The sequence below is a fragment of the Nylanderia fulva genome, unplaced genomic scaffold (assembly GCF_048542155.1).
Source record: "Nylanderia fulva isolate GAGA-0341 unplaced genomic scaffold, ASM4854215v1 Scaffold18, whole genome shotgun sequence".
NCBI lineage: Eukaryota > Metazoa > Arthropoda > Insecta > Hymenoptera > Formicidae > Nylanderia > Nylanderia fulva.
This window is the reverse complement of record NW_028190055.1, coordinates 1020607-1034326: the sequence shown is the minus strand read 5'-3', so window position 1 is coordinate 1034326 and position 13720 is coordinate 1020607. Positions and strand designations below refer to the sequence as shown.

At 36.0% G+C, this 13720-nt stretch overlaps 1 protein-coding gene and 1 long non-coding RNA gene across 2 annotated transcripts in view; one reads left to right on the top strand and one right to left on the bottom strand.

Moving 5' to 3' along the window:
• LOC146723629 (mannosyl-oligosaccharide alpha-1,2-mannosidase IA-like) overlaps window positions 1-13720 on the top strand; it is a 312214-nt gene that overhangs the window by 105113 nt on the left and 193381 nt on the right. The gene's annotated exons all lie outside the window — the stretch shown is intronic.
• On the bottom strand, window positions 8803-12383 carry LOC114938481 (uncharacterized). Its single transcript, XR_003821079.2, has 3 exons — window positions 11276-12383; window positions 9363-10895; window positions 8803-9094 (listed from the first exon to the last, which is right to left on the bottom strand). It is a non-coding gene; the product is annotated as an uncharacterized LOC114938481 (long non-coding RNA).

Genomic DNA, 13720 nt, shown 5'->3' with positions numbered 1-13720 from the left:
GAGTTCGGTGGTCGAAGGAGGGCATAAAAGCCGTAATACCGCATTATATCAAAGTAATGTGACATCCAGTCCCAAGGAGAATATTTCTCCTTCTGGAGATTATCAGCTTATTGCCGTAGGGCCCTCCAGTGTCTCCTCTCGAATATTTTGCTCCTTGTCGCCATATTCCACCTTTTCTCGAAATTTTCATCAAAATAAATCGCGTCGAATTTTTATATATATTTTATGTATTATAAAATTTATTCTCTCTTCTTTCTCTCTCTCTCTTGAGAAAAATTTCTATAACAGATATAAATTCGATGAAATATGTTGTAATAGTTTCTTACACATTATTTATACCGCGTGTATTTACATACGAAATTATCAAACGAAAATTGTTAATTGCGCTATAATTAGCGCTGGAAAAATATCTCTCCCGCTAGCGAGCTAACTGTTGAGCGCATATCTACAGCAAAGTCCGATGGGATGACTGCTTTAATCTCGCAGTTAACTCGGTTTCATCGCAGTTGCAATGCGGCTGACAAGTCATTGTATTGTGTGGCTCGCAACGCCAAATAACGTTACAGAGTCTCGTCCGGATCGTTAAACGACGGTAATTACATCCGTATATCAACGAGATCTGTTGAACGTTTTCTCTCTCTGTCTCTCGATTGTCTGTGCTTTACCTACGCGAATATGATCCACAATCTGTCACGAGACATTTTGCCGCTAAAACCTGATTCACATGATTGTCTTTTCGATAAATCTTGCGGAAATGAATAATATTTCTGTTCAATCGGATTATGTCAAATCTAAAAGCTTTTACATTCGATTTATTATTGTAACTTTACTATAGAATATAATTATTATCAAGCGAATAACGATTGTTACAGTGTACAAAAAAATTTATCAAAAATTACGAATGTCAAAGTTATGTACATATATTTCTATTTCCAATATCTAGGGAATATTTCTCGAAAATACAATAAAATATGGATGTCAAAAATATATCGAGGACAACGTGTCTAAACGTAGATAGTGTTGAAGGATTAAAAATTAAAGCGGTACGGAACACATTTCTCCAGAAAGCGATTTTCATGCCCGATGGGACGGTGCATAATTTCCGATGCACTCGCACGTGAGTGTAATGCACGCACGCGCTGCACGCACGCTTCTCTCTCTCATTCTCCCTGCGATAATCGCGAAACTACGGAGAGTTCTATCTCGCTCGCAAACATATCTCTCATTCGCGCATGCGGCGACCTTTGTCCCGCTGCGTTGCACGTGATAGCAGCATACGAAATGCACGTGTCGACGGGGCGTGTTGGCTCCACGCACGCACACGCATTTGCACCGCAACGCGGATGCACAAAGTGTTCCGAACGATAACATTCGTACGAGAGGGTGGAAACACGTTATCGCCCTCCGCACGCGTCGTATAAAGGGATTGTTCCGGTTGTAAATACGAATCGGTGGTTTCGCGGAGATACGTTGTAAGAAGAAGGAAGTTTTCAGTGCGAGAAAACGCGCTATTTGATTAAACTCGAGAGATAAACTAATGGCTCGCGTAGTGTTATCCTTCGGTTTACGTTGGCGCGACGTTATCGCGAAGATTCAATTTCGTCCACCGTCTCGTATCTGTTCTAATTGTCTTGAAACTCGCGCGTACAATTGCTATTTTAACGCTTGCACGTTGGCCGAATGAGATAGCCGCGGCTTACATTCCTCTCGGAATATAATGAAGCATAAAAATGTGTAACCAGGTTAAACTCATTTGTTGCTTCTTATCGCTTGAAACGTAACAATAATTTGCGTTGCGATAATTATCTCGAACGAATTCGACAGTGGGTGCTTATTGTAGCGACTCTGATTAAATGGTATGTAATTCGATGGATTAATATTAATATTAAGAAAAAAGAATAATAACGAAACCTTTCGGTTTAATGAAACGTCGTGTCATTGGGAATATTTTTTTACTCCTTTTTTTGATGACGCGCAATCAGTCGGGATCGTCGTCGAAGTACAACTTTAATCGCATTATCCCTATTATTGGAAAAGCGGGTTGAAAAAGTTTTTGAGATCTTATCCGGGGCTTTCGCTAATTAAGGTAACTCACTATACCTACGTTTGCCTTCCTGTACACGTGATCGGAATTTTGTGCAACGAGAGATACAGACCTGTTAAAAGAAATATACTTACCAATAATTAGAATAATTAATGAGGTGACTACATTTTTTTGAGATTACTTAAATTAATTAACTGATGATCACACAACTAATTTTTTATTATTTTTTTAATTAAAACATTAACGTAAAATTCAATACTATATTGAATAATTATTGCCTTTTGTTTCGAATCGATTGTATAACTTTAAGCACAAATAAAAGTCATCAAGCTATTTATTACATTGATTATAATTATTCGTCGGCAAAGAGGGCAGATCTCTCGATCAATGCATATGTAACTCGCGATAATTTCCTGCGTAAGTTCGCGAAGAAAAGAGACCAGAAAGAAAGATGACAGAAAAAGTTTGAGTTCCGCGTCTGCGCCGATGAATAATAAAATGGGTTCCCAATTAGAGCCGGCCTTCTTTCATTACTAGCAAAGCTGTAGCAAATGCAGAGATGGCGTTGTGGCATCGGGAAATTGTCGGCACTTGATCCCTTTCGACGTAAACGAAGACATAGTGAGGCGTGCAATGATCAAGTATATCCCCGGAAAGATTAACGACTCGGCGGGTCGCGTAGAAGCGCCGGGAACTGTCGAGATCGACCAACGTAAGAGAGGCAAGGAAGGCCAATTACGGGCCGCCTCTCGATTTCGACTCGATTCCTGATTTAATCTAACCCAGGAGGCCGAATCCTGCGGCCCGTGCCACTCCAACACTTAACAAAGACGAAAAAGATAGCTCGAATTGAACAAACCTCAAGTGTCGGCGATGCTTGAGAAAAAGATATGGCAAATAGTTTATAAATAATAATAAATAATACATTTTTAAACCGAGAGAACGCGAAGAAGAGTAACTTTTCGAGAAATAAATCGATCATTGAACATGCAACTCACTTTGTAATATTTTTTTAATTAATTGATAAACGTCGGCTCGTTTTCTCCAACATAGTTGAACTAATTTTATTCAATTGATGGAAGCACATTCATTTCTTGAAGAATACGTCGCTCAATAATGTAATACCCTCGAGTTTCCTAAGCCTATAATTATTATAAGTAGATGAAAGTCTGAACTTGTTATATAAGCGGATATAGTCTTATTACTTATAATATTATAACTAGTAACGTGATAATACCCTGCAGAAGCGAGACACTCTTGTCGCTCTATTGTTGAGTTAATGCCTCTTGCGATATCGCATAATATCTAATAGATGAGAAGTATATTGCACTTAGGTAAACTCGAGAATACAAATAAAATTAGATCATTAAATGAAATAATTCTGTGTAAAACGCGATAATTGACGTTTACGTTAAATCGTTACGTACAAAGAAAATTAAAAACATTACAAGAGTATTATTTTGCCTTCACAAAAAATACAATATGAAGAAAAAAATAAATTTTCTTTATACAAATATACATAAAATATTAGTGCATATATAATATTATATGTATTTATATACTACTTTTAATTTATATTTCCAAGGTATGTGAGAGATAAATCAGAGGAAATAATTTCATTTAATATATTGAGATACGTCGCCATTAAAATTATAAGCTGCACAAACGTTGAGACTATTCTTCGGTAAAATTACCTTTCAGCAATTGTATTAAGATTTGATTATCCGCTGGTTGACAATCAGCTACCTATGTATTCTCGCACTCGTAATAATAAATTAGAAGCATCCATCGATGACTCTCTTCCCTCGTTGGATGTTTATCTTCGACTTTGACCCCGATATCTTCGCCGTAATTCGTCTGTTGACTCTCTGATCTGATTCCTCCTGAAGTGAGAATTCTCGCTCGAAAGATTCCAAATTCGCAATCCTATCTGCCGGTGAGAGCGAGGTACAGGGAAGAACAACACCCCGTGAAAGAAGAAAATACGGGACGCTCTCGTTGCATTGAGCGTACTCACGTACTCTACGGACACCTAGCTCTCTTGACATTAGCATATAAACTAGAAAATGTTTTATCGCGCTCGTCTGAGAGATCTCCCGTCCCCAACTCGAGTATCACGTGGTACTGAAAAATATTTATTGGCTCTTAACGATCGTTTAGGAACATCGGAAACGGATGAATATACTTATGCTTTTCAATATCTGAAATGGATATAGACGTTTTCAGGATGTCTAGCGGTTAGGGAAATTTGGAAAACTGGATAGGAATAATTGGAAATTTTTTATTAAATAAACTTTTCCTTGACTCTCAACACGCTAATTCTTTGTGTTGTTAAAAATCGATTCGCGTTAATTTATATTTTCATCGTCGTGTTATTTTATTTCAATGTGTTGGATAGAGATAAAACTAAAAAATTTGATATAATATGAATAAAAAAGGTGATTATTTAAATAGTTTATAGTGACACGTTTGTTTCGATTATCGTACATAATGCAGATTGTATATAATTGATTTAAAATTTTTGTTTTAACTTTCGAACCTTTTCATTGTTGACAAAAATATCTCAAGAATTTCATCATTAACATTTAATTGATTTATCATATAGATATGTGCAAATTATAATATTTGGGAAAAATAATACTAAAAAGTCAGGGAATTTTTTTCATCGAGTCCGCTGGACACCCTGGTTTTCTCCTAGAATATTCTCGCCGTGTCTAACTATATAATTCTTCGAATGATTCTCTCCTTCGTTTAATAATAACTCTCATTTTCGAATCATTTTTTTCGATGATGAAAAAAATGTCGTAAATATGTCAGGAATAATACAAGGTTTACATTTAATTGATTTATCATAAAGATATGTGCAAATTATAATATTTGGGAAAAATAATACTAAAAATTCAGGGAATTTTTTTCATCGAGTCTGCTGGACACCCTGGTTTTCTCCTAGAAAATTCTCGCCGTAACTATATAATTCTTCGAATGATTCTCTCTTTCGTTTAATAATAACTCTCATTTTCGAATCATTTTTTTCGATGATGAAAAAAATGTAAATATGTCAGGAATAATACAAGGTTGCCGCGCGCGAATCGTTCCCGAGGTGCTCGTCGAAATGTTTCTGAAATTAATCGACGTGAACGATAGGAAGCGCCTATTTTGCATGTCCGCGAGATGCGTTTCCGCTCTCGTTCGGCCGGTCGTTGGCGTGTCGCCAACGCGTTGCACGGCGCATTTTCAGGATCGTAACATAAAGCCGAAGATTTATGACGTCGGTGTGCCGGTGTGCCTCTCGGCGGCCAAATATATGATTTTCGGCCGTGGCACGACTGGCTTCGGGATCCCGGCATCACAGACAAAGGGATAAGGGCCTGACGATCGACCGTAAAACTCTGAGCTATACGATCGTATCGATCTCTGCTTCTTTTTGATTTATGTGTACAATTTTCCCCGTCTGCCCTTTCTACAGATGCTGAGTAAATTAAAAAAAAAGAAAAAAGATTTTATCGAATTTTGAGTGAAAGAAAATCAAGATTAACATTTTTTTTCTCCATATGTAAGTTCGAGATTAATTTATATATGGAACTTAGTAATCTCAAACCAAGGGATACAGTTCCGAAGAATTAATTTTTCGCGCTTGGGCTCTATTGGCCGATTTAAAATTCATATATTATTATTATTATTAATATTGAGAGCCGACATGTATTTCTTATCTGATTTTTTTTTAATTTAATAATTGTTGAACATAAAATTGGGTTGGTTATTGGAAAGGATTGATTTTCATTATCAAGATAGGAACCATTCGATACAGATTTTGTGCGAAGCGTAAAAACATATGATATCGATTAATTATATAGGCAATATTGGCATAAAGTCGATTTGATTTCGGCGTCCCGCATTGGAGTTTCAACATTGTTTACTCCCGAAACGACATAACTTTGCGAAAGTACCGGATAGATGGAGATACGAGGCGGAAAGGAATTGCCAAACGACCGCGGCTAACGTTGTCGATAACAATATCGCTTGGAAACTCGACTCCGACGTTCCTTTGCTTCAAGGCTTGCCGAAAAGTTTGCCTCAATTAGTCGGGGAGTTTCTGCCGAGCTTGGGACGTATAATTGGCTATTTACGGGTATCATAATTTTCCTATCGTGCAAATATTAGACTTAAACATTATCGTCGATAAAACGCAACTGGCACCGTTTTTTTGTTCACTTTCTCTCTCTCTTCTCTTTTTCTCTTTCCTATTTTTGTCTTCTTTCACTTTTTTCGCATTTGGATTATGCGGTTCTCATTGCGCCACGCGATGTGTAGGAACGGCTATAATCGGTCTTCACGAGCTATTTTAAAGTTCATTAAAGGCGCCATAATAAAAGAGTCCCGGTTGGCTGATTCTCGGATAACTTCTGATTCGCTCCTAGCGAATAAAACCTCCAGTTTTCTCTTCTTTTTCGCAGTTTCTTTTCTATTCCTGCATTCCTGATAATTCTCTCTCTGTCTCTCTCTGCTCGAAACTTTTTGAAATAAATTTGCAATCTTTTACAGTTACAGAAAGAAAATTTAAATTATTTGGTTCTTAATTTGGCGAAATAATCAATATTTGATGAGCTATAAATTAAAAATAATAGATATATAAAAAAAGATAACAAATATTCTCGAAAAAGATGTACTGGAAATAATCTGGAAAAGATATACCAGATATATCAGATTTTGCTAGAAAATTGTTTCTGCGTGATGAATTTAATTTAAACTTTATATATATATATATATTCCTTATCACATTTTTATTGGCGATTATAATATCAGAAAATGAAATGAATCAAATTTTATCAAAGGCAGATTATCTATTTCGATGCACATATCGAACGTACGAGCGAAATGTCCTTTACAGACCGTAACCCCATTAAACTTTTACGATTTAAGTTTTCGTCAACATTGGAAACTGAAAAGCTCTCCGTCCGGATCTATCGAAACACAATACGAATTCACAATGTCGAATAAAAACGTTTTATTCTGAGGAGTTGAATTACAATGCAAGAGAACCAAGGACTGCACGTGAAATGTTGGTTAATTAATTTGAAGGGAAATTTGGAAATTGCCCAGGAGAGTGAAATGTATGGAAACTCTTTTCTCCTTGCTTTTATTCGAAAGCATTTCCTATTTTCTCACCATTGTAGAACATGTATGCAGAGAATATATGCTCGTAAATTTAAGAATTAATTTTCATATACGATTCTTTCATTATACCAGTTTAAAAACCACATGTATGTATTTATTCAAAGAACAAAGACTACAATAGCTTGATAAAAATTTTTGAAAGTTAGCATATATCAAACAATAATGTCAATATTCTTAGCATATTTATTTTTACATTGATTTTTACATTTTATTAAACATGAGAGTGATCGTTTATTTTAGAATCAACGCTCAAATATTACAGTGAATTACAAAAACTTCATTTAATTATATTATTTGAATCTGGGTATTTCATTACACAGACACAAAATTAATCATATTCTAAAATTGTCAAAAATCTTATTTTAGTTAAAAATTTTAGAAATATTTTATAATAAAAAAAATTAAAGCAATTATATTTAATTATATTCAAGATCATTTATTACTCGACGTCAGACTAAAGTGCTCGAAAACAATGGAAGAAATATTTTTCAGACGTTATAATTTTGTTATCGATGCAAGTTATCGAGTCTATATTATAATTGATAAAACGAATACCTGCACTGTAAAGAAACATGTAATATATTACATAAAAATATGTAAAATTACAGAAATAATCAGTGTAAAATTACACGATAAATAATAGAAATTTTTATCTTTTCATTATTTATTATGTAATTTTACATTTATTATTTATGTAATTTTACATATTTTTAATGTAATTTTACATATTTTTTTTACAGTGTGGCTGCAAATTCAAAGATTAAAGGACAAAATTAATCATATTCTAAAATTTTCAAAAATCTTATTTTAGTTGAAAATTTTAGAAATATTTTAATAAAAAAAATTAAAGCAATTTAATTATATTCAAGATCATTTATTACTCGACGTCAGACTAAAGTGCTCGAAAACAATGGAAGAAATATTTTTCAGACGTTGTTATAATTTTGTTATCGATGCAAGTTATCGAGTCCATATTATAATTGATAAAACGAATACCTGGCTGCAAATTCAAAGGTTAAAGTATCGGCGTTACGTTTGACGTTTATGCTCCGTCAATCTTCGCGGAGCTTCTCTCCGCACAGTTCATTCACGCGGCTTTTCCATAATTTACTTCGATGAGGCTGAAAAGGAGACAAGCAGTCGTAGCAATCCCACCCATGCCGCATGCATACAGCTTATAGAGTTCGGAGTTTACGACGAGAGCTGTACACGTGAAGCATTTTTGCATAGTAAGGAGAGACCTTCGGCAATCGACAGAAGAAACTTTCTTGGAAAAAGGAAGCGCGAAACGTCGGTTTCTTTTGATTGAGACACCCTCTTCCTTCCTCCGAGCAATTTTACGGACGAAAACGTATTACAGGCTTTATTGTGCTAATCGAAATTCAAGTTTCTTTATCGTGGTGGTTTTTATCACTATTGTCTTGTACAAACGATTGAACTTATTTAATAATTAATTTGTTTAAAGAAGAAAAAATATTTAAGAAAATCACATATGTGTGTGTTAGTCTTGCAATACATTTATCAAATATATGATATTTCTTACAAGTATATTGAGAGAAAAAACAGATTTTATAAGTGACATTTATTCTGCTGTATTTTTCTCCTAACATTATTATTAAGATACAATCTGTTGGGAAATGTTTACATTATTCTTCGTAGATATGTACAAATATTGCAAACCAGATCTCATATTTTCGCATGATCCATTTTTCACTATTTCTATTTACGCAGGTTATGAGAAAATTTGTTATTTTGCTTTGCAATGCTTTCACATTTATTTCTGATGTAAAGTACAGAATTGACTGTTGCGATAACGAAATTTGCGTTCTCAATGTACGTTCTATCATCTTTGAAAGAATTTCCAATTAATGTTTTCTGAAATATCAACGAATTAAAAAGAATAAAGGTTGTAATTTGACACGCATATGCAAAATGTAAAAACATTCATTATATGATATTCTAAAATAAAGGGATTTCGATTCGCGCAAAATAAATTATATAGAAGAGCATGTTGTAAAATTTTAATTATTATTACTCAGAATCGTTCAGGATTATTTTTCATGTATATTTCTTGCCACAACAATAACTAGAACAATATGAAAAAATTTTATAAAAATGATCTCGTAATGAAACTCAAGAATACCTGTGAAATACGTATCATCATTTTCTCTGTAAATTCCCAGGGCGTCTTCTATCTCGGGCGCGTAAAGAGAAAATGCGGAGACATTTCGAAAATGGAACGTCGGGTTTTGCGGCAACTTGCCGGAAACGATGCTTGTGATATACATTCGCGGGTGCTTCCTTTGCTCTTCCCTCGGTTAGCGAAAATTCCCTCGTCTCTCTCGCGTGCCATCGCGTATCTACGCGTTGAATGATTCTCGGATCGTCTTCGAAAAGCGCCGCTGCTCTCGTTTCATCGATATCACATATCGATCTTTCCTCGGGATTATGTTGCAGGAATTGTTCGGCGCTTGCAAAATTCGGATAGGCGAGATGTAGGTGAAATATCAACGTGCGTCGCGTTTCTCTTATTTTGTTATTAATTCGCAACAGATAGACATGTACATACGCGAGATGCGTGTCAGCTTCGTGCAATAAAAGAGAATTTCTCTCTTTTTTCCTCTCTTTTTTTTTTCTTTTTTTGCCTTCTATATATGTTTGTCAGTCTTTGTCCATTCATCGAGAGGATTTACATAGGATCTGGGATGCAGAATAGACCCGAAGTTTTACGATTCGTCCTGCAGAAAGCCGTGCGCACAGTGATAAAGAGAGGCCTTTACACAGTATATATATTCGTGACAAGTACTAAAATATAGCATAAACACACTAATTTCTATTCCTAAAACTATATTTCATTGCTTTAGAGCGGAATCTCAACATTAGGAAATTAGCTTATATTGTGTGTATTCGCACTTGTCTCACGTTGTATTTCATGTCATCAATGCAACGATCTGTTTATTCGTTTTTGCAATATTTAAATTGCGAGATGTAGGTCAACAGGGAGAAAGCTGATCGTCGCGAGAGAGTCGCGAAATTCAACAAATCGAGTGCAATGTATTTTTAGGACATGTAAAAAAACAAGAGAGAAAAACAGTGACATTGCAGACACGTATCTTTCTTGTATCTTTAGAATACAGCATCGCGAGAGCCGAAAAAAAATTCTCTCTCTCTCTCTCTCTCTCATTTCGAGGGTCCTACAACGAGAACGAATAAATCCACAGATCTTAGGCCCTCTTCGACGGCTTACCGCGGGTGAATTTATGTAGTCGATCCTTCAGGCGTGTGCCTTCCGTCTGGGAATTTGTCAGAAAGGAGCCGCAAGTCCGGGGGCAGTAAAAAAAGATAGAATAAAAAAAGATTCGGAAGCGAGGCTTACTCTCACACGTGAGAGAAGACCGATGAGGAAGAGGCAGGGTGAGGAGAACAGGCTGAAGGTCGAAAAACTCACGATGCATTTATAAATATTGCCATTGTACAGGCGCCAAGGACTATATTTTTCATCCGTTGTTTGCTTTCACGACAGCGCCTTTGGGCAGCATAAGCTCGCAAGCAGTCCGTATATTTTCGAGCCCGATACGATTTCAGGGTGTTTTTGTGATCTATTACTTACGAAAGAAGAGAGTTGACTTTCGGATATATTTTTCACTGCGCGCAGACGACATCATCTTTTTCCAATCTGCGGAAATTAATGAGTATAAGAGAAGGTGCACGGAGAAGAGCATTTGGATTTTAGATTTCAAGTGAAATTCGCTCCACCGTACTTCCGCATCTTGCGCTATACTTGATTTTTAAACTGTATTAATTAATTTATATTAAGATGTTTTCTGAGTTTCTTCAAGGAGAGAATATCAGGACATTAAATTCAATTTATCACTGGTTTCATTAATAAAATATATAAAATATATAAAATATATAAAAATATATAAAAAGTTGTGCGCCAAATTAATTTACTTAATGAGATCACAAGTTAACGCACAAGTATACTTTTCACGGAACCGTGATGCGAAATTGTGGTATTTCAGAAGGAATATTTTTGTCGTGTTAGGATTATGTTACCTTTGTGACATTGCCGTTATCCATGGCCGTTCATGATCTCGTTCTTTGAGTCTGCAGAAAATGTTCCTTCTCATATTTCGCGGTCAGCCGAGGGTCGTTGCGAACACGGAGCCATTTCGATGATTCACGGTCATGACTCACTTTACTACCACGGGCATCGAAGGGTTCGCATAAACGAGGTCTCCGGAACCGCTGGTAGCGACGAATAACAGGAAACCGGCGGAAGAGTCTACGACACGAATATAACGATTTCAATCGAGTTCTTACGTGTGCAGAAAGATCTCCACATTTCCGTCATTTTATTTCGATTCTTCCGAATCTCTTGTCATTTCTCCAATTGTATTATCGAGATCTTATCCATGTCAGATTTGCAACAAATTTCCTAAAAACATATATAAATACATATATGCAACAAAGATACGCTGCAGGATAGAGATCAACACGATCTATTTGAAACTTTATTTTTTGTCTTAAGAATTTGAGCAAAATTAAAAACTCTTAACATTATGCATTTTAATAATTTGCCCAACACTGAAATAACAAAATTGTTTGATTATTATCGAATAGCCGAGTCGCGAGATGTGCTTGAAATTAATCGCGCAACTCAACAAATGATTTTTTTTCGTTCAGCCCTGTCGTATCGGACAAATGTGGCTAATAAATTTCAGGCAGGACAGGTTCGCGCAGATTCACGCGCTTCAGATGCAGCCGCGGCCACTCACCCCTTTCGAGAGGGAGCGAGAGAGAGAGAACTCGCCGTTCAGAAACGCAAAAAGTCTCGCTCGCGGCATCGATCGGGCTACTTAAACCGGGCTATCGAATTCGATAGCCGATGGTCGTTTAATGGTCGGTTATGCACTGGAGGACAGACCGTTCTCTTCTGCGCATGGACACCCGAGACAGAGATGATGAGGTCGCGTGCGCGAACTGAAATTCACGTCATGTCATAAATCATGTCGCGTCGGTTTCCCATGCATGAGCGAATGTCGCGACTCGACGACGACGACGACGACGACGATGACAACGACTTTTGATTGCGTCGACAACGCCTACGCGTGTGTGCGGCCTGTTTAAGTACGCGGACATAAAGTACACATAACTGGTTCCATGTGCGCGAGACAACCAAATGATACTTCGCGAGCGTATCTTAACCGTGGTCGCGTTAATAACTTTTTTTCGTGATAAAATTTATCACTTTTGCGATAACTTGGTAAAACGATACTGATAACGCTAAAAATATATTTCTTGCAAGAAATTCTTCTTTTATATTTCTCACGCGTCTGGAAGTGTAATTATCGTTCATTTCTCGAAGCGATAACAAAAAGTGTAATTTGCAAAGGATGCTATTATAATAGACCGTAGAACTACTATCATTTTATTTTAAATATATGTCTTCTAAAGAACAAATTAAAATATGCATACAGTCCAAAGTTCTTGGATATTTAATTAGAGTTTTCAAACCAGTGGACTATTTCTACTTATTAAGAATTAAATTATGCAATAAAAATCACACTTTAATTTACATGCAAATTGTATAACGTATATAAATGTTAACAAGGAGTGAAGTAGTCTAAATTATATTTGCAGTCGACAATTATACATTCGAAAGAATGCATGATTTATTCATATCGTTTTTCTCTCTTTCTCAATTCGCTTATGCGAGAGGCATAAATTCCTCAATAAGTTTACTATGACTGTTTACGAGCGTGAATGGTCTCTTGTACGCAAACCATAACGCTTATCTTATCCGCGAGTTACGCGGGTTCTGTCATCCACAGTCCCTAAAGCGACGAAAAAGCGACAGTTACAACGACGAAAAAAAGAAGATTGACGTATAAAAGTCAAAGATTACGTTTATTACGACTGAAAAAAATAAGCCAGCTTATACGGCGGTATCGCAAAGCGACAAATACCATCATGCGCGTTTCCCATCCATTCACGGGGCTTTACGAAACGTAAACGAGACATAATTCACATTACCCATTGTCAAGACCGTGGTGCTGGTGCCACAGTAATTTAGACAGTAATTTATCCTGAGAACACGTCTCTTGCCTGCGATATCGTCTACGTGGTTCGTTATCTTCTCATTCTTTTTCGTGACAGCTGTACAGTTTGTGACACGGCAATAATTAATAAGTATCGTTGCTCGATTGTTTTATTAATGCCTGCTCACTTTTGTTGAATATATATTATTCGCGAAGCTCTAGATTCTCTAGATACATTATAATTATAAAATAAAATATAATCGTAGCTTGGCAGCAGTTGGAAGTAAAAATAATCTCTCGAATAATCGTTGTGCATATTAAATAACGCAGAAGAAAATACAGTTACTATGGTAGCTCAGAGAGATAATGTTTTTAGATCTTCATAACATTTTTAGTTTGTTGAATATATTATATCCCTCAGGAACTTAATTGCAGCTTTTCGAATTACGGATATTTTTAT